A 19,681-nucleotide genomic window follows, 5' to 3' on the forward strand; every position below is an offset into this window, starting at 1 on the left:
AAACTGAAAGAACACATCACTTATGAAGCAGGAATGTCCAGAAGAGACGGGTCAAAGAAAAAAAAAAACACTCAATATTAATTCCTTTTTCCATTTTAAGTGTAAGCAATTTTTTTTCTATTCAGAATAATAAAGTGATAATGTTACTTGATCTTATATATATATATATATATATATACACACACACACATATATACATATACATATAACAACTAATTGAGGTAGTATAGTTTAATCAATGGTTAAGAGCCTGGTTTTAATCCTGTATTTATCTTGTGCAAGTTAACCTCTCTGCATGTCAATTTTTTTAATTCACTGTATAATAGAGATGATCTAATAATGTCATTGAGGATCCCTGGTGGTGCAATGGTTAAGTGCTTGGCTGCTAACCAAAAGATTGGCAGTATGAACCCACCAGCTGCTCCACAGGAGGAAGATGTGGCAGTCAGCTTCCATAAAGATTTACAGCCTTGGAAACCATATGGGGTAGTTATATTCTGTGACATGGGTTGCTATGAGTCAGAATCAACTAAGTGGCACCCAGCAAAAACATCAATGATAATGTTATCTCCCTCATAAGGTTGAGAAAATTAAGTGATGATATATGTACAGGACATAGAACAGTGCCTGGCACGTAGTAGGTGGTGGATTCATTATTACTGTTATTAATCTTGCAGTACACTAGCCAATCTCACATGAAGAAGGTTTCCTCTGCTTTCCCCACAGGAAAAAATTTCCTCCTATACCAAAGTCACTGCTGCAAACTGATAAAATCTGCCTGGCCTAATGTAGACCTGCACCAGCTTTTCATTCTTCACCTGTGCCTGTCAACGTTATCTATTTGAGCAAATGCTGTGTAAAGGAAAAAAGCTGACTGACTTAACAAACCATTCCCTGTTTTTCTAACGTTTTGTCATCAAAAGGAAACAGTCTAAGGCTAAGTAACCAAAATCAAACTAGCTGCCATCTAGTTGACGCTGACTGATGGCGATCCCATGTGTGCAGAATAGAACCACACTCCATAGGGTTTTCACGACTGTGACCTTTTGGAAGCTGATCACAAGGCCTTCGTTTCTTCCAAGGTGCCTTTGGGTGAGTTCTAATTAACAACTTTTTTAGTTAGTAGCCAAGTGCTTAACCATCTTTGCCACCCAGGGACGACTTAAGGCTAAGTAATTAAGCTAATTACTTTCAGGATCTTACAATAATCAGTGAGCAGACTTTGCTCAACGTGCTGATAATGTTGTTGCTCCCTAGGAAACTCTGTGCACAATTTGTGGTAGGGCAGGTGAGAGAGCTGTCAATTATGACACCGAGACTTCGAACTGGTTTGTTCCAGCTCAAACCCCTGCTGAGAACTTGCATTTCCACCCCAGATATACTGAATCAGAATCTACATTTTAACAAGATTCCAAGGTGATTCTTATGTATAATAAATTTTGAGAACCACTGCTCTACTAGTGGTTCTCAGAATTGGTTCCTAACCAGCAGCATTAACATCACCTAGAAACTGTTAGAAATGCAAATTCTCAGCAGGGATTCAAATCTGAACCAAGCAGTTCAAAGCCCTGGATGAAACAAAACTATTGTCTTAGGCTGTGATCTCTAGAGAAGCAAACCAGTAAAGCATATAAATATATACAGAGAGAGATTTACATCAAGGAAATGGCTCACACAGTTGTAGAGGCTGTAAATTCCCAAGTCCATGGGTCAGACTGGAGGCTTCTCCTGACTCACGTAGTCGCAGGGGCTGGCGAACCCAAGATCAGCAAGTCAGACAACAGGCCTGTGGATCTCAGGCTGCGGAGACTGACAAATCCCAAGATTGGCAGGCTAGACGCAGGTAAGCTGCTAGCTCAAGTCCCAAGAACTAGAGGTCAGAGGAACAGGAGCTAGCTGCAGGATACAAAGCAAGCAAAAGCCCACAAGCCTTGCCAGAAAGTTCACCTATATTGGATGCAGGCCACACCACCAAGGAAACTCCCTTTTAGCTACTCACAGCAGATCCCATCATGGAGGTGATCACATCATTATATGACTGCCAAACTACATCATAACTCTCAAACCACTGGGAATCATGGCACAGCCAAGTTGACACACAAACTTAATGATTACAAGAATACTGGGAAAAAGTACCCTTTATTTTAGAGATATATATATATATATATATCATTAATTTTATTGCATACATTACCAAAATTAGAGCTGCTGAATTTGAATTTCACCTTTGCCAATGTACTAAGTTTTCAATCTAAATTTTTCTATTTTGCATACATATTTTTAAGAAATTATTTCTATTATCATCTTCATTTAGCAAATAATACATTAGCGTGTATGGGATGTTAGACAGTTAATGAGTTGGCATAAATATTTATTTCTATTTCTCCCCTAAAGGATAGAAATTTTTTTTTCAGTTATTTCTGTCTCAAGAGTTTTCTTATTATTCTTTTATTTAGGCCTCACCAGAGCAACCCAAAGATTGAATAATTACATGAAAAATATTTTTTAAGTATTTTATTTATGGTAATTGTCTACATCCTTTAAAATATTACCTTCCTAGACTAATTACACCATTTCTCTGTCATTCCTTTGTGTCAATCTTCAAGTCTCTTAGTCATTTTTACCTAAGAGCTTCCTTAATGCTCCCCAATTTTCTGTCATGTATTTCTAGAATTCATTTACCCAAAGCCGACTATTGCACTGTTGAAACTGTAAAACCATCTCCACCCTAGTCCATGAGGATCCTTCCTTAACAGGCCAAAGTTACATCAGGCTTAATTTATTGACACCACACATGGCAAAAGCATTTGCTCTCTGGTTTCATCAAAGTCTCTTTTGGCAGTAGAGTAGTCTAAGTTTCTTCTGCCCATAAAATACTTGAGTTTGGGGTTATTATTTTTCAAATTATTTTTTCCTGTTAGAATTCATTTTGACTCTCAATTGCCTAAACTACCAATCTACACCACCCCTTCTTCTTCTTCATCTTTTTTTCCCCCAATTCTCTTGGAATATTCATTTCTTAGCAAGTACATATTTTCAAAAAATAACATTAAAATATTAATGAATAATGCCTTTTTAATTAAGAATATCTTTCTCCCACAAACTTGTAGGCCATAAAGGCATTATTTATGAACAGGACAAGGAAAACTAATTTTTTAATAAAAATATAAATAACAGCGAGTAAAAGGGATGAAAATGTCACATAACTCTTCTAAAAAAAAAGTAGTGAAACTAAGGTTAGAAAATAATGAAAAAGAAGGGGCTGTTAAAGTCTTACTTTATGTTGAACCTTCCAAAGACTACCTAGGGCCTTAGAATCTGTCTGCAAATATATAGAATAGCTTATGATCATAGACTCTTAGATTTGAAAGGAATCTTAAATGAAATTTCAAATGAAAAACCCAACTTGAAGCCTACTTCTTTAACACGTACATATCAATATTCTTTCTACCATATACTGAAACCCATAACAAGTCTACAGCTGCTTCCTGAATGTTTACAGACCACTATTTTAATTCCCATTTCCATTTCTTTCTCCTTTTGATGTGGTTTTTGATGGGTGTTCATGAACACATACTAGGTTTTTTTGTTTGTTTTTTAATGTGTTTTATAACGTGACACTTGAAACTGAACACTTGACTCTAGACGGTCTTTAATAGGTGTTGTGAGCAATATGGTCAATTGGCAGCGCCAGGCCACCTCTTTGCATTGTGAGTGATGCTCCTTGGAATTGTACAACATGGTGGTCCTGATTAGCATTCAGCAATTACACCAACTCTTTCAAGTATGCTGCCCAATACTCCAATGGGTGGAAAGCTAAAAACTGTTTCTTAGGCTTTCTAGCAGCTAAGATTTTGGTTGGAAAATAGATCTGACAATTAGAAGCAATCATGAAATATTTGGAATGCACAAGGAGGTGAGAGCCATCTTCATGCTGCTTTTGGCTGTTTTCTACTGTCAGGAATGTACATTGAGATTCCAGCATCAAACCACCAACCTCTTTGTTCTCAAGAGACAATTTGCAACTGAACATCTGGGTTCCACATAACAGTGACAGGCAGTTGCAGCAATTGTTTCCTGATCCCAACACTGCAGTTACAATGGTATGTTTTCGAAGCTCTTTTTAATGGTGGCCTCTGATTCCCCATCTTTCCTGATTAAAGCAAATCCCCTGGAATATAGTAGATCCCTTGGCAGGTAAGTCCCACGATGTTCTGAGAGTCATTCCTGGAGTTTCGGCTTAACACCTGCTTCTCTGGCCTTTGCATCAATTACCTAATTTACTGTATTTAAATCATTTTCTACTTAAAATGCATAAAATGTTTTCTATTTCCTTTATTAAATCCTATTTGTCATAAATGCACAACATGATGGGACTATTAGGAACCAGGACCCAGGCTCTTCACCTCTATTACATAAAAAATTCCACATTAAATTACTTATTAAAGTTTGAGTTATATAATGATCACATTCCGCTACACTACCCTGATCCCATATTGTATTAAGCACCATAAAGCTTGGCCCTTCTTGCATTTGTTTTTTTTTTTTCTTTTTGTTTGTTTGCTTTTTTGTTTTATTTTGTTTTGCTTTGCTTTGCTTTGTTGTTTTTTAACCTCTGCAGAACTCTTTATTAATTCCTATTAAACTCCATATTCTTAATTTCAAATCTGTGATAGCACAGCCTTTAAAGACATTAGCCATCCCTTCAACCTGTTGTAGGTTGGGTTCTCTCAAAAGCAGCAACTGAATCAAGGATCCCAATGCAAGTATTAAGAAAATGCTCCCAGGAAAAACCAATAGAGGAGTGGGGGCTGCAGAAAAGGGGAGGGAAAAGGGGAGCATAAAATACACTTCAGAGTTTGATCCCCCTCAAAGCACAGGAACTGGGGTTTTGTAATCCTACTCCAGTCATTCACTAGTTATGGGTGCTGAGGTTGGTGGTGCAGGAGGGTGATATACACTCCCCAGCCTTCTGGCTTTCTTTGGGCAAGAAGATTCCAGTGCTCACAAGGAAGCCTCTGAAGATAACAGGTGCAAGCAGTTAGTAGCCAGGCACAGAGAAGATGGAAAACAGAGCTGCGAAAAGGGACCCAAGGGGCATCAATAGGGTCCGTTATACAACACTTGAGTCATGTGCAGACTTCATAAGATTCCAAATTGTACTTTCATCAATGTCTTTATAAAAATGTTGTCTAAGACTGGGCCCATCCTATACAATTCTACTAAACCACTCTGTAGCATTGTGAAGAGAAAGTCATATCAGAATTATTTTCTTTCACTATATGGTACTTACACAGTAGGTAGCCAAAGATAGGTAAGTAATGAGAAATGATAAATGTTATTCCAAGAGACATAATTTTGTTTCAGTCCTAAAGATATTCTCATCTCCAACTAGGATGGTGTCTCAGTTAACTAATGTAGCCACAACAGAAATATCACAAGTAGATGGCTTTAACAAACAGAAGTTTATTCTCTCACAGTTTAGGAGGCTAGAAGTCCGAATTCAGGGCATCAGCTCCAGGGGAAGGCTTTCTCTCTCTGTCGGATCTGGAGAAAGGTCCTTGTCATCAATCTTTCCCTGTCGAGGAGCTTCTCAGCAGAGGGACTCCAAGTCCAAAGGATGCGCTATTTTCCTGGCTCTTATTTCTTGGTGGTATGAGTTTCCTCTGTCTCTCTGCTCACTTCTCTCTTTTATATCCCAAAAGTGACTGGTTTAAAACACAACCTAACATTCTAGATTGAGTCCTGTCTCATTAACATAACTGCCTCTAATCCTGTTTCATTAACATCATAGAGATAGGATTTACAACACACAGGAAAATCACGTCAGATGACAAAATGGTGGACAATCACACAATAATGGGAATTACGGGCTAGCCAAGTTGACACATATTTTTGGGGGACACAATTCAATCCATGACAGATGGAATAATCTTGATCATTCTAATCTTGGCACAGTCAATACCTACCTTCAAGATCATATCTAAGAAAGAGTTAGACATTATATAATATCACCTAAAGGATTATAGGAATCATCCCTGAGCCCCATCTTTCTAGTATGTCTATGTGATAACCCAGAAATGATTGAAGAATACGCTCTTAAATTTATGAGTGTTACTAGGCTCAGTCATACTATTAATACTCAAATTACAATTTAAAACAGCCTGGATAAGAAAAGCCATCTTGCAAAAACATTTACATGTATTGTGGACATGTTAGACTTCGGATAACACACACACACCCACAAACACATGAAATGCACATACAAACACAAGAACAACTATAGTACATGGCAATACCATTTTTTTTTTTTCTACTTAAGTGGTGGAGAATTTTTTTTTAAGGGTCCAGAAGGCAGTCAGAGAGAAAGAAAAGAGATGTTCTGGGTACAATCTAGGTTAAGCACAATGCTCAACTGAAAAAAAGAAAAAAAAAAAGCTGGAGAAATCATTATCTTCAAATTCAAAAAGGGTTATTTTATGAATAAAATTCATGAAAGAAGTAGAAATAAGTCAATTCAATTAAGACACAAGGAGGAAAAAAAAGAGAAGAGTTTCTTAGCCTTCCAGGTTGCAAGTAGATCCCAGAGGATCCGAAGAACGATCATTTGGTTTCATCTGGTGATTGACAGCTAGTGGTCTGGACCAGGGTCTTCAATTTCACCTGTAGATCCTTTTCTACCTGCTCTGCATCTTGGAGACTGGCTCGCAATGGGATGCTGACCTTAAATTGATACTCTTTCCCCTACCTTCTAGCTTCCAGTTAGATTTCAGCTCAGCCAATGGGGAGCCTCAGCAGAAGATCAGAGGCAGAGAGTAGAGCAAGGTCCAGGTATCTATTCCCTCAGCCCCCACTCTACCAGGCTTCCTTGAGTTAACTGTGTCACCCCACTGAAGGTCACTACTCCTCTCAAGGCATTTAAGACTGTATGTCTCTCCTCTTCCAGGTTTCAGGAAACTGCTCCTCCCCATGACCTTTCCAGCCTGAGTATGGTAACAACCCGCCTTTCATCAGCCTCGGTTACTGCACTATCCCATGGAGTTTTCCAGTTGTCAGTAAAACTTCCTCTAATTATCTTACTTTGAATATGCCATCTATTGCCTCCTGTTAGGATCCTCACTTGTATGTGGTCCCTCTGCATGTAAGGTGGCATGAGGGCCAGATGGTGCCGACAGTGCTCTTCCCTGTTCTTTGCGAGAAACTACATCAACTTTATCATTTAGCACCACATAGAGATCAGCCAACTGACAGTAAACCTCTTTGTTCCAGTTATTTCCATCCCTGGCTACCATTCCAGGAATCCAAAGAGAAGTACCACTTTTTGAGAATTTACTGATCTCTATTTTAGACATTCACCTAGCTAAATAGCCTCTATATGTTACTTTGAGAATTAATTTTCTTTGAGGAAAAGCTTTTTTAAAAACCTGTAAAATGACACCCCTTCCCATTTTGCATATACCTCGGGAACCATTTATGGGGGCTTTTCTACGCTAATCTTAAGCTTTCTCTGAGCACAATAGCTATTTTTATCTTGCACATTGGTATGAAAAATGTAAAATATTTATCTTTTAAACTGTTGGTTTAATCTAAACCAGTGTAAAATGTTTTATGGCTAAACTTCTTAGTCTTTTTAACTTTCTTTCCAAAATAAATATGTCCTGTGGCTCTTTGGTCTCATTTTACACTCATCAGCCTTCATTATTGGCTTTTCCCCCTGTGGAAAGGAATTGGATTTAATTCCTTAAAAAACGAAATTTTCAAAAATGCATTTGCCAGTGGTTCAACCTTAGCCAAAATGGATGATTCTAGATTTGGCTTCATTGTTCTGGTTCTGGGTCAAAATGGATTTGTCCGGCATCTATTTGGAAAAGGATTAATATGTGATTGGAACGTTTTGAAAGGCAAGGCTAGTGACAGTCCTGGCCTTGTTTCCTTCAACATCTTGAATCATCATTGCCTGGAGAAGAGTCCATCAATTGCCTCAGAAACAAAGGGGAAATGGTAATGAATGTGTTCATTGTACTAAGGGTTTTAGAAAAATGGGACAAGGGTGGAGATGGGCGGGGGAGTGAAATTAAGATATTCTTTCCACATGTGGGAATTCTGAACTGGGCATTTCACATCAACAATATGTTTAAGCACCTTAGTAAACAGAGTATTAAAAATCAAACCCTATAGGACAGAGTAGAACTGCCCTCATAGGGTTTCCAAGGAGCACCTGGTGGATTCAAAACTGCCGACATTTTGTTTAACAGCCAAGCTCTTAACCATTAGGCAACCAGGGCTCCAATAGAGCATTAGGCACTAAAAAAGAGTGAAAAACTCCAATTATAATCTTTTCCTTATAAGAATATAAAAGTCATTTTACCTAATGGGGAAAAACCTCAATTTCTTTTTATTGAGCAATCATATATACTAGCTTTAGATTGACAGTTAATATTTCTTGGTACATATGATAAATTTTTCTGCTCCTCCAGGTTCAAAATATATGTATTACATTTTATACCTTTTTATAACAACAAGAAGTATGTTTTACATGGAACATACAGAATGTTGGATTGGATGGAATTAAGGAATCTAAAAGGCACCTATAATCTAAACAAATATCTTGACTAAAAATCTCACAAGTTGTCTTGTGCTCTCAAGGAAACTATTCTCTACACCTCAAACATACCCAAATCTAATGAACTAGATTTGGGCTGAATTGCTGTGGAAAACCAGTTCTCTGACCTGTTGTATTTAGGTAGGGGTGGCAGGTTGTGTCTGACCGATGCTGTCAAAGTAGGTGACTATCGCTGGTCTCTAGCATGTGATAAACCAAAAAATCAAACCTACTGCTGTCGAGTCGATTCTGACTCATAGCGACCCTATGGGACAGAGTAGAACTGCCCCATAGAGTTTCCAAAGAGAGCCTGGTGGATTCGAACTGCCGACTTCTTGGTTAGCAGCCATAGCACTTAACCCCTACGCCACCAGGGTTTGCAAACCCATTGCCATCGAATTGATTCTGACTCATAGCAACCCTATAGGACAGCGTAGAACTGCCCCATGGTGTTTCCAAGGAGTGGCTGGTGGATTCGAACTGCTGACCTTTTGGTTAGCAGCTGAGCTCTTAACCACTGCACCACCAGGGCTCCTTGTGTTAGCTAGAGCAAACCCTTGTCAGCATACATGCCACATGGTTTTAAATGAGTCATCAGAGCATATATATCACATAAAAAAGAAATCACGACTAGCAGCTTAAAATTATAGTTCCCACAGATAAACTCTATGCATGTTGTTGTTGTTGTTGTTGTTGTGTGTCGTCCAGTTGATTTTGACTCATAATGACCCTACAGAACAGAGTAGAACTGCCCCCAGGGTTTCACAGGCTCATCTTTATGGGAGCAAATCGAATGGTCCTTTCTCCTGCAGAGCGGCTGGTGGGTTCAAACCACCGACCTTTCAGTTAGCAGCCACAAGCTTAACCATTGAGCCATCAGGGCTACTTTCTATGCATATTACACAACAGCAATGATTTCCATAAAATTTCATATTGATAACTAAAACCTTTTAGGACCATTTGGCGTTATTTGAAGGAGCCCTGGTGGCCCAGTGTTTAAGCGCTCAGTTGTTAACCGAAAGGCTAGGGGTTCAAACCCACAAGCCTCTCCCTGGGAGAAAGATGAGGCAGTCTGCTTTCATAAAGATTACAGCCTTGGGAACTCTATGAGACAGTTCTACTCTGTCCTACAGAGCCACTGTGAATCAGAATCGACTCAACGGCAGTGAGTTTAAGGAGCTCTTGTGGTGCAGTGGTTAAAGCACTCAGTTGCTAACTGAAAGGTCAGTGATTTGAACCCATCAGCAGCTTCTCGGGAGAGAGATGTGGTGATTTGCTTCCATAAGGATTGCAGCCTTAGAACCCAATGGGGCAGTTCTACCTTGTCCTATAGGCTTCCTATGAGCTGGAATTGACTTGATGACGATGGGTTATGGAGGTTATTTGGAATTTCTTTTAAGAATATATTTTTTCCTTCATGATTTTTCTATCATTTATAAGGACACTTTCAACTAATGAACTAATGATTAATCCGTTTGGAATAGAACTAACCCCAAATATCAGAGCCCAACATTTGAACTAGTAAATAAAATGTATACTTGCCAATTACATTATTTTACTGTAAAAAATTCTTTCTTAATATCAGGTCCCTTTTCTTCATAAGTGACACGCTAAGAACATATCTGTTTTCTCTTACTTAAAACTATGTGAACTGATAAACATGAAGAAGGTACAAATGGTGAGGTAAATCTGGAATGTCCAGTCTCATTTAGTTGAATATTTTTGATGAAAAATAAACAAATAAATATTTTTAAATAGATATTTGTATAGGTAAAGAGAATCTAAAAATGCAGGGGTAGCTGTTGTTTTCAGATATTATCCAACCAACTGCTACCTTCAGTCTCTTTCCTATCATTCTGTACAATATATGTATTTTATTTCATTGTATAACCTTCTTATATAATTACAAAAGTAATGAACTTTCATTGAAAACAATTTGGAAAATACAGGAAATAAAAAAGATTTAAAACTTTACTACATAAGCAGAATTATGAATTTTACACATTTTGTACTGAAACTACAATGCCATGGACTAAGTTGGTACAACAACAAAGTTTTCTGAGGCTTAGTGCTCAGTTATCTTCTTTTCTTACTCAATTAGGGAGCTCTCATATTCTGACTTTTTTAACTATTTGTTTTTCCTATCTGCATGACTTCCAATAAGCTCCTATTTTTAATTCTCACCTGAGTTCCAAATAGCATTCATTTTGCTTATTGGGTAGTTCCACCTAAGTATCTCAAATACCCAATATTGAACTCATTAATTCCACCCAAGAAGCAATTTTTCCTTATAAGGTTCCTAACTCAATAAACGGAATAACTATCTTCCATTTCTAAGTCTAAATATCTCAGTTATCATTTATTCTCTCCTTTATTCTCCTCTTTCAGTCATTATGCAAATCCATTTGGTTTTCTATCTCTAGAATCAACCCATTCCTATTCACTCCCACTGCCCTGAATCAGGCATCATTAATTTTTTACAGAAAGTATATATATATATATACTTTCTGTAAATATTGTACAAAATATACAGCTTAATGAATTTTTGTAGATAAATATTACCAAATACCCAGCATCAAGATCAAGAAGCAGAATCTCACCAGTACCCTAGAACTCCCCTGTGCTTTTTCCCAGTCACTATACCCACAATCCCCATGCATCTGTTTGTTGTCATTTTGTGGTGGCTTGCATGTTGTTGTGATGTTGGAAGCTATGCTATCAGTATTTCAAATACCAGTAGGGTCACCCATAGTGGACAAGATTCAAAAGAGCTTTCAGACTAAGGCAGACTAGGAAGGACCTGGTGGTCTACTTCTGAAAAAAAATGACCAGTGAAAACCTTATGAATAACAATGGATCATTGCCTGATATATTGCTATAAGATGAGCCCCTCAGGTTGGAAGGCACTCAAAATGCAACTGGAGAATAGCTGCCTCCTCAAAGTAGAGTCAACCTTAATGATGGGAGCTTAATTTGCTCATGTGGCATGAATGAAAATGAGAAGAAACAGCTGCAAACATCCATTAACAATCAGATCATGGAATGTAAGAAGTACAAATCTAGAAAAACTGGAAGTAGTCAAAATGAAATGGACCACATAAAGATTGATATCCTAGGCATTAGTTCGCTGAAATGGACCAGTATTGACCATTTTAAATCAATCATATGGTCTACTATGCCAGGAATGACAAATTGAAGAAGAAGGGCCTCACATTCATGGTCAAAAAGAACATTTCAAGATCTATCCTGAGGTACAACACTGTTAATGATAGCATAATATCTACATAATATGCCTACAAAGAAGACCAGTTAATACTACTATTATTCAAATTTATGCACCAACCACTAAAGTCAAAGATGAGAAAACTGAAGATTTTTACTGGCTTCTGCAACCTGAAATTGATCAAACATGCGATCAAGATGCATTGATAATTACTGGTGATCATAATACAGAAATCGGAAACAAAGATGGATTGATAGTTGGAAAATATGGCCTGGGTGATAGAAATGATGCTGGAAATCACATGATAGAATTTTGTAAGGCCAAAGATTTGTTCCTTTTTTCAACTACATAAATGACAACTATAAAAGTAGACCTTACCAGATGGAACATACAGGAATCAAATTGACTACACCTGTGGAAAGAGACTAAGAAACTCAATATCATCAGTCAGAACAAGGCCATGGGCTGCCTGCAGAACATTAATTGCTAATATATAAGTTCAAATTGAGAACCTTGAGTTTATACCACCTCAATTTAGAGACCATCTCAGGAATGGATTTGACACATTGAACACTAATGACTGAAGACGAGAAGAATTGTGGAATAACATCAAGGATGTCATACATGAAGAAAGCAAAAGGCAATTAAAAACATAGGAAATAAAGAAAAGAGCAAAATGGGTGTCAGAAGAGGCTCTGAGGCTTGCTTTTGAACGTCAGATTGTTGTTGTTAGGTGCTATCTGCTTGAGCCTATTGTCGCAGCCACTGTGTCAATCCATCTCGTTGCGGGTCTTCCTCTTTTTCACTGACCCTCTACTTCACTAAGCATGATGTCCTTCTCCAGGGACTGATCCCTCCTGATAACATGTCCAAAATATGTGAGACATAGTTTCACCATCGTTGCTTCTAAGGAGAATTCTGGTTGTGCTCCATCCAAGAGAGAGTTGTTCGTTTTTTTGGCAGTCCATGGTATATTCAATATTCTTCACCAACACCACGATTAGAAGGTGTCAGTTCTTCTTTGGTCTTCCTTATTCATTGTCCAGCTTTCACATACATATGAGGTGACTGAAAATACCATGGCTTGAATCAGGTGCACCTTAGTCTTCAAGGTGACATCTTTGCTCTTCAACACTTTAAAGAGGTCTTTTGCAGCAGATTTGCCTAATGGAATTTGTCATTTGCTTTCTTGACTGCCGCTTCCATGGCTGCGGGTTATGAATCCAAGTACAATGAAATCCTTGACAACTTCACTCTTTTCTCTATTTATCATGATGTTGCTTCTTGGTCCAGTTGTGAGGATTTTTGTTTTCTTTATGTTGAGGTGTAATCCATGCTGAAGGCTACAGTCTTTGATCTTCATCAGTAAGTGCTTCAAGTCCTCTTCACTTTTAGCAAGGAAGATTGTGTTATTTGCATAACACAGGTCATTAATGAGTCTTCCTCCAAACCTGATACCCTGTTCTTCTTCATATAGTTCAGCTTTTCCAATTATTTGCTTAGCATACAGATTGAATAAGCACAGTGAAAGGATACAACCCTGGCACACCTTTCCTGACTTTAAACTGTGCAGTATACCGTTGTTCTGTTCGAACGACTTTCTCTTGATCTATGTACAGGTGTCTCATAAACACAATTAAGTGTTTTGAAATGCCCAGTCTTCACAATACTATCCATAATTTGTAATGATCCACACAGTCGAATGCCTTTGCATAGTCAATAAAATACAGGTAAACATCTGAGACTTGCTTTTGAACATCAAGCAACTAAACTGAATGGAAGAACTGATGAACTATAAGAGCTGAACAGAAGATTTCAAAGGGAACCTAGAGAAGACAAAGGAAAGTGTTGTAATGAAATGTGGAAGACCTGGAGTTAGAAAACCAAAAGGGAAGAACACACTCAGCATTTCTCAAGCTGAAAGAATTGAAGAGAAAAATTCAAGCCTCGAGTTGCAATATTAAAGGATTCTACAGTGAAAATATTGAACGACGCAAGAAGCACCAAAAGAAGATGGAAGGAATACACAGAGTCATTGTGCCAAAAAGAACTGATTGACCTTCAAACATTTCAGAAGGTAGCATATGATCAAGAATTGAAGTCCAAGCTGCACTGAAGGGGTTGGCGAAAAAGAAAGCTCCAGGAATTGATGGAATATCAATAGAGATGTTATAACAAATGAAGCAGTACTGGAGATGCTCACTTGTCTATGTCAAAAAATTTGCAAGACAATTTCTGGGCCAAGAAACTGGAAGAGATCCATATTTGTGCCCATTCCAAAGAAAGGTGACCTAACAGAATGTGGAGATTATCTAACAATATCATTAATATCACACACAAGTAAAATTTTGCTGAGATCATTCAAAAGCGATTGCAACAGTAAATCCACAGGGAACTGCCAGAAGTTCAATCCGAATTCAGAAGAGGGTATGGAAGGAAGAATATCATTGTTGATATCAGATGGATCATGGCTGAAAGCAGAGAATAACAGCAGAAAGATATTTACCTGTATTTTATTGACTATGCAAGGCATCTGACTATGTAAACCAAAACCCATTGCCGTCAAGTCGATTCCAACTCGTAGAGATCCTATAAGACAGAGTAGAACTGCCCCATAGGGTTTCCAAGGAGCTACTGGTGGATTCAAACTGCCGACTTTTTGGTTAGCAGCCAAAATTACGGATAACATTGCAAAGAACTGGAATTCCAGAACATTTCATTGTGCTCATGAATAACCTGTACATAGACCAAGAGGCAGTCAATCAAACCCGACAAGAGGATATTTTGTGGTTTAAAGTCAGTAACCGTGTTTGTCAGGGTTGTATCCTTTCACCATGCTTATTCAATCTGTATGGTAAGCAAATGATCAGAGAAGATGAACTACATGAAGATGAAGGGGGCATTAGGATTGAAGTAAGACTCACTAACAACTTGCATTATGCAGTTGACACAATCTTGCTTGCTGAAAGTGAAGAGAATTTGAAGCACTTACTGATGAAGATCAAAGACTATAGCCTGCATTATGGATTGTTTCTCAACATAAAGAAAACAAAAGTCCTTATAAGTGGACCAATAAGCAACATCATGATAAATGGAGAAAAGATTGAAGTTGTCAAGGATTTCATTCATTTTCATTCACAATTAACGCCCATAGAAGCAGCCATCGAGAAATCAAACAACATATTGCATCGGACAAATCTGCTGCAGAAGACCTCTTTAAAGTGTTAAAAAGCAAAGATGTCACTTTGAGGACTAAGATGTACCTAACACAAGCTGTGGTATTTTCAGTGGACTCGTCTTCATGTGAAAGCTGGACAACGAATAAGAAAGAATGTAGAAGAACTGAATTACAGTGTTGGCGAAGAATACGTTGGACAGCCAGAAGTACAAACAAATTTGTCCTGGAGGAAGTACAGCTTCCTTCAAAGTACAAGTTCCTTTGAAGAGAGGATGGTGAGACTTTATCTCAAGTATTTTGGTTACGTTATCAGGAGGGACCAGTCCCTGGAGAAGGACATCATACTTGGTAAATTAGAGTCAGCGAAAGAGAGTAAGACCCTCAAGGAGATGACTGACACAGTGGCAGTAACTATGGGCTCAGCTATATCAACTATTGTGAGGACGGCACGGGATGGGGCAGTGTTTCATTCTGTTGCACATAGGGTAGATGTGAGTCAGAACCAATTTGATGGCATCTAACGTTCTTAACGACAACAAGATTATGATGGCCTCTAGACTGAATATGCTATCTCTAGAAGCTCTCCTAATCAATTTTATACATGATCACCAGAACTTTCTTTCTAAAACACAAGCTGTCTGTGGTATTCCTCTGCCCCAAACCCCCACTGTTTCTCCTTTAGATGAAAGAATGACATCAAACCTATTGATATTTCATTCATGAAGACTTCCCCCTGATCCTCATTTAATCCTCTACAACCTCCAAAAATTTATCTCCTTCAGCTTCTTCCATGTTATTTGAAAGTTTTAGGCACTGATTAACTTAAAAGGAAGATAATCCTAAATTACTGAACATCAGTCACTGTGATAGTAAAGATTTTAGTTCATACACATACATGGCTGATATTTGTGAAAGGACAGAGTATTGTGAAAAAAACAGAAGACATGCTTGAATCACACCTTCTTGTGGTTGTTATTAAATGGTTGTTATTAGGTGCTGCCAAATTGACTTCAACTCATAGCAACCCCATAGGACAGAGCAGAACTTCCCCACAGTGTCTTCTTGGCCGTAATCTTTTCAGAAGGAGATCACCAGGTCTTTCTCCTGCAGAACTGCTGGGTGGGTTCCAATTGCCAATGCTTTGGTTAGCAGCTGAGCACTTAGCCATTATGCCACAAAGGCTCCTTTCCTCCTATTCTCCAAAAAACAAACCCGTTGCTGTAGAGTCAATTCCAAATATTAGTGACTCTATAGGACAGAGTATAACTGCCCCATGGGGTTTCCAAGGTTGTAATCTTTATGGAAGCTGACTGCCACATCTTTCTTCCAAGGAACAGCTGGTGGGTTTGAACTGTCGACCTTTTGGTTAGCAGCTGATCACTCAACCACTGCACCACCAGGGCTCCTTCTTCTCTATATAGTCATAAAATAGTCATAAAACAGACATATCCACACAAAATAAAATGTTGGCAACTGAGGTAAAAAGGGGCAAAGAAAACTATTTTATTCATTAGATCATTGATTCATTCATTCAGGCATGCATTCATCCATTCACCAAACATTTAGAAGCCACATTCATAGGGCGAGGTGAACATGCAGACGCTGCCATAATTCCACAGTGTACCTACCTGTCTTCAGCCTACACAGAGGTCTCCATTCTCCTCTGCCAGTGGTTTGGCACCTACGCAAATGCTAATTTCATTTTAAAACAAGCAACTTCTTAAAAGAGCTATATTCATTTGGAAGCTTGTCTCTTGCCAGATATTCAAAAGCAGGTGCAATGGGGTCAGCTACCTCTGAGATATAAACAAAAGGTTTCGTGTATGAGTCAGTGTGACCTTTACCGGCAGAAAACAGGAGAACCAGAGCTGAAAGCAGCAGTTTATGTACTTAGTTAATCCAGTTGGATGAATAAGCAGAGCTTAGAAGGTACAAGTGTTTTCAGTGAATGTAGAGTAAATGTGGACCTCATGGGACCCCGTCTCAATATTCATACATGAAACATGTCCTCCCAGGCTTAACTGTCTTCTTTACAGACCCCTACATCATGGGCAGATGCATTAAAATAAGTATCTCATTTCTCTCTCCAAAAGTTGGAAATTTCTCGCCCAACAAATTCATCACCTATATAAGTAGATTTAAATGAGTCAAGTCCTTCAATCAACAACAAAATAATCTTTCTTTTGGCAAAGTAATAAAAAGTACTTTGTTCTTATATTTGGAATTATTTCAAATACTTTCTTCATGCATTTTGAATGATTCTTCTTAAATCCTTTGCAATCTACCTTTTCAAAATAAAATTCTCCTTTAAAAGGCATTTATTTTTCTTTTCCTTTCTAATTTCTTTTAGGAGGAAAAGGTCCTATTGTAGATGCCCTTTGGCTAATTTCAGAGAATATTAAGCAATGTTTGTTTTCACTTGCGTATATTAATACTTAGAAATGTCCTAGAAGGTAGTGAACTTAACTTGTCTTGGAATAAAGTATACAAACTGTAAGGAGTGCAGTCTGGGAGCTCTAGTCTGGCTTTCTGGATTTAATCGAGCATACAATTTTTCACTTGCAGATTTCTGGCACCAGAGAAGAATATTGGCAATATGACATTTTGCCCCAAGAGAATTCAAAATATGATTTCCAACAGCAGCATTATGTTCTATTTTGCAAATGCCTTGCACAATGTAGACCCTCATTAATCATCCACTGAATAAACTAACACACTGAGTATATGCTTGTGAATACATATATGTAAATACAAAATCCTCAGGGACATGCAGCACGACACTCCGTTGGAAAGAGGCATTCAGTGATATGAGTACTTTTTGTACCATCACTCTGAGTTCTTTGAACTGACACCGACGTATCATGATTAAGCAGATAAATGATGGCTTCCTGAGGCCATAATTCTGAGGGCCCTCTGAGAACACTGAGGTCAGTATTTATTAACAAAAAACATTTCTCAAATAAGTCAGACTCATCTTTCTCTTCCTGCTCATACTGTAGATTTCTGTGACACCACAGTGCTTTGTCTTGGGATTGAAAGAATGGAAGACTTTTTTTGACCCTCTGGTAGGACTCAGAAAACAGGAGCCCTACTGAGGGGGTCTAGGTAGAACCAATTAGGTTTTCCTTAGCATTACCTGAGACCCCAGGAGGATTTTTCTTTTTCCAGACTGGGATGTTCTTATTTTCTGTAGATCCTTTCAAAACACACAAGTGCGCATTAATAATTAGGCTTTCTACCTATAATCTTTTTGATGCACTTTGTAACACAGGAGATTTGTCAAAGGCCTTTGCCTGGGAACATATCTTCTCTGTCCCAAAATCATAAATGATGATCTGCTATTCTTTGTTTTAAAATACAGATTTTATTGAAAAATTACATACACAGCAAAGTACTCATCATAAGTATATACAAAGTGAACACGCCCATGTGGCCAATCCCCTCTTAGTCACTGCTCCTCCAAGAATAACCACCGCCCCTGACTTGTAATATCATAGTTTACATGGTTTTTGAAATTTTATATAAATGGGCTTATAAATTACGTACCCTAATGTGCCCGGTTTCTTTGACTTAATATTGTGCTTATGAGATGCATCCAGGTCGTTGTATACTTTGTAGTTCATTCATTCCCACCACCATATAATATTCCACTGTATGAACAGACTAAAGTGTACCCATTTTATTCTTAATGAACACTTGGATTATCTCCAGCTTTATGCTGTTGAGACTAATGGTGCTATGAACATTTTTGTGCATGCCTTTTGGTGAACATTTGTACATATTTCTGTCGGGTGTATACCTAGGAATAGAAGTGCTGGATGATAGTGTATGCAAGTGCTTGGTTTAATGACAAATGTTTCCCAAGGGATTTGGTCAACTTTGTACCCCAACCAGCAAGGAATCAGTGTTGATGTTTTCACTTTTTTCATCAATGCTATTTTGATGGATGTATAGTGAAATTATATGATGATTTTAATTTACATTTTCTTGATAACTAAAAAAGCAGAGCAACTATAATTATATATAAATCATTTGGTAACCCTCTTTTTAAAATTCGTATTTAAGATTTTTGCCCATTTTGCTATTGAGTTTTCTACCTTTTTCTCATTGATTTATTGGAACTATATATCCTGGATACAAATCCTTTGTTAATTACATGTATTAACAAATATCTTCTCCTATTCCATGTTTTTTTTTTTAATTGAAATGTTTAAAGAAATATGGAATATTTCACAAATTTGCAAGTCACCCCTGCACAGGGGCCATGCTAATCTTCTCTGTGTTGTTCCGATTTTAGTATATGTGCTGCCAAAGAGAGCACCCATTCTGTGTTTTGCCTTCTCAAAATCTTAATGGTGTCTTGACGACAGAAGTCCTTAATATTAACCCAATTTATCAATTTTTTTCCTTTAAGATTAAAAATATTCACCTACCAAAAGGGTCAAAAAGATATCCTTCTATTTTTTTTCCAAAAAAAACATAGAAACTTTGTTTATTTTACCTTTCATATTTATATTGATTTTTGTGTGGTGTGAGGTAATAGTCAAGATACCTATGTTTCTTTCTTTTTTTTCATAACTTCTATGCTTCTTACTTGGGGGAGCTAAAACTGGAAGAAATTTTATTATATTTTTATACTGTTAGTAAATTGTTTAAAAGCAACTATATAACAGAAAGT

At 37.7% G+C, this 19,681-nt stretch overlaps 1 non-coding gene across 1 annotated transcript; it reads right to left on the reverse strand.

Annotated features, from left to right (window-relative positions):
• Window positions 1–19,217: 19,217 nt before the first annotated feature.
• LOC111750434 (U6 spliceosomal RNA) lies at window positions 19,218–19,324 on the reverse strand. Its single transcript, XR_002785566.1, has one exon. It is a non-coding gene; the product is annotated as a U6 spliceosomal RNA (small nuclear RNA).
• Window positions 19,325–19,681: the final 357 nt, after the last annotated feature.

This window comes from Loxodonta africana, chromosome 1 (assembly GCF_030014295.1).
Source record: "Loxodonta africana isolate mLoxAfr1 chromosome 1, mLoxAfr1.hap2, whole genome shotgun sequence".
Taxonomy (NCBI): domain Eukaryota; kingdom Metazoa; phylum Chordata; class Mammalia; order Proboscidea; family Elephantidae; genus Loxodonta; species Loxodonta africana.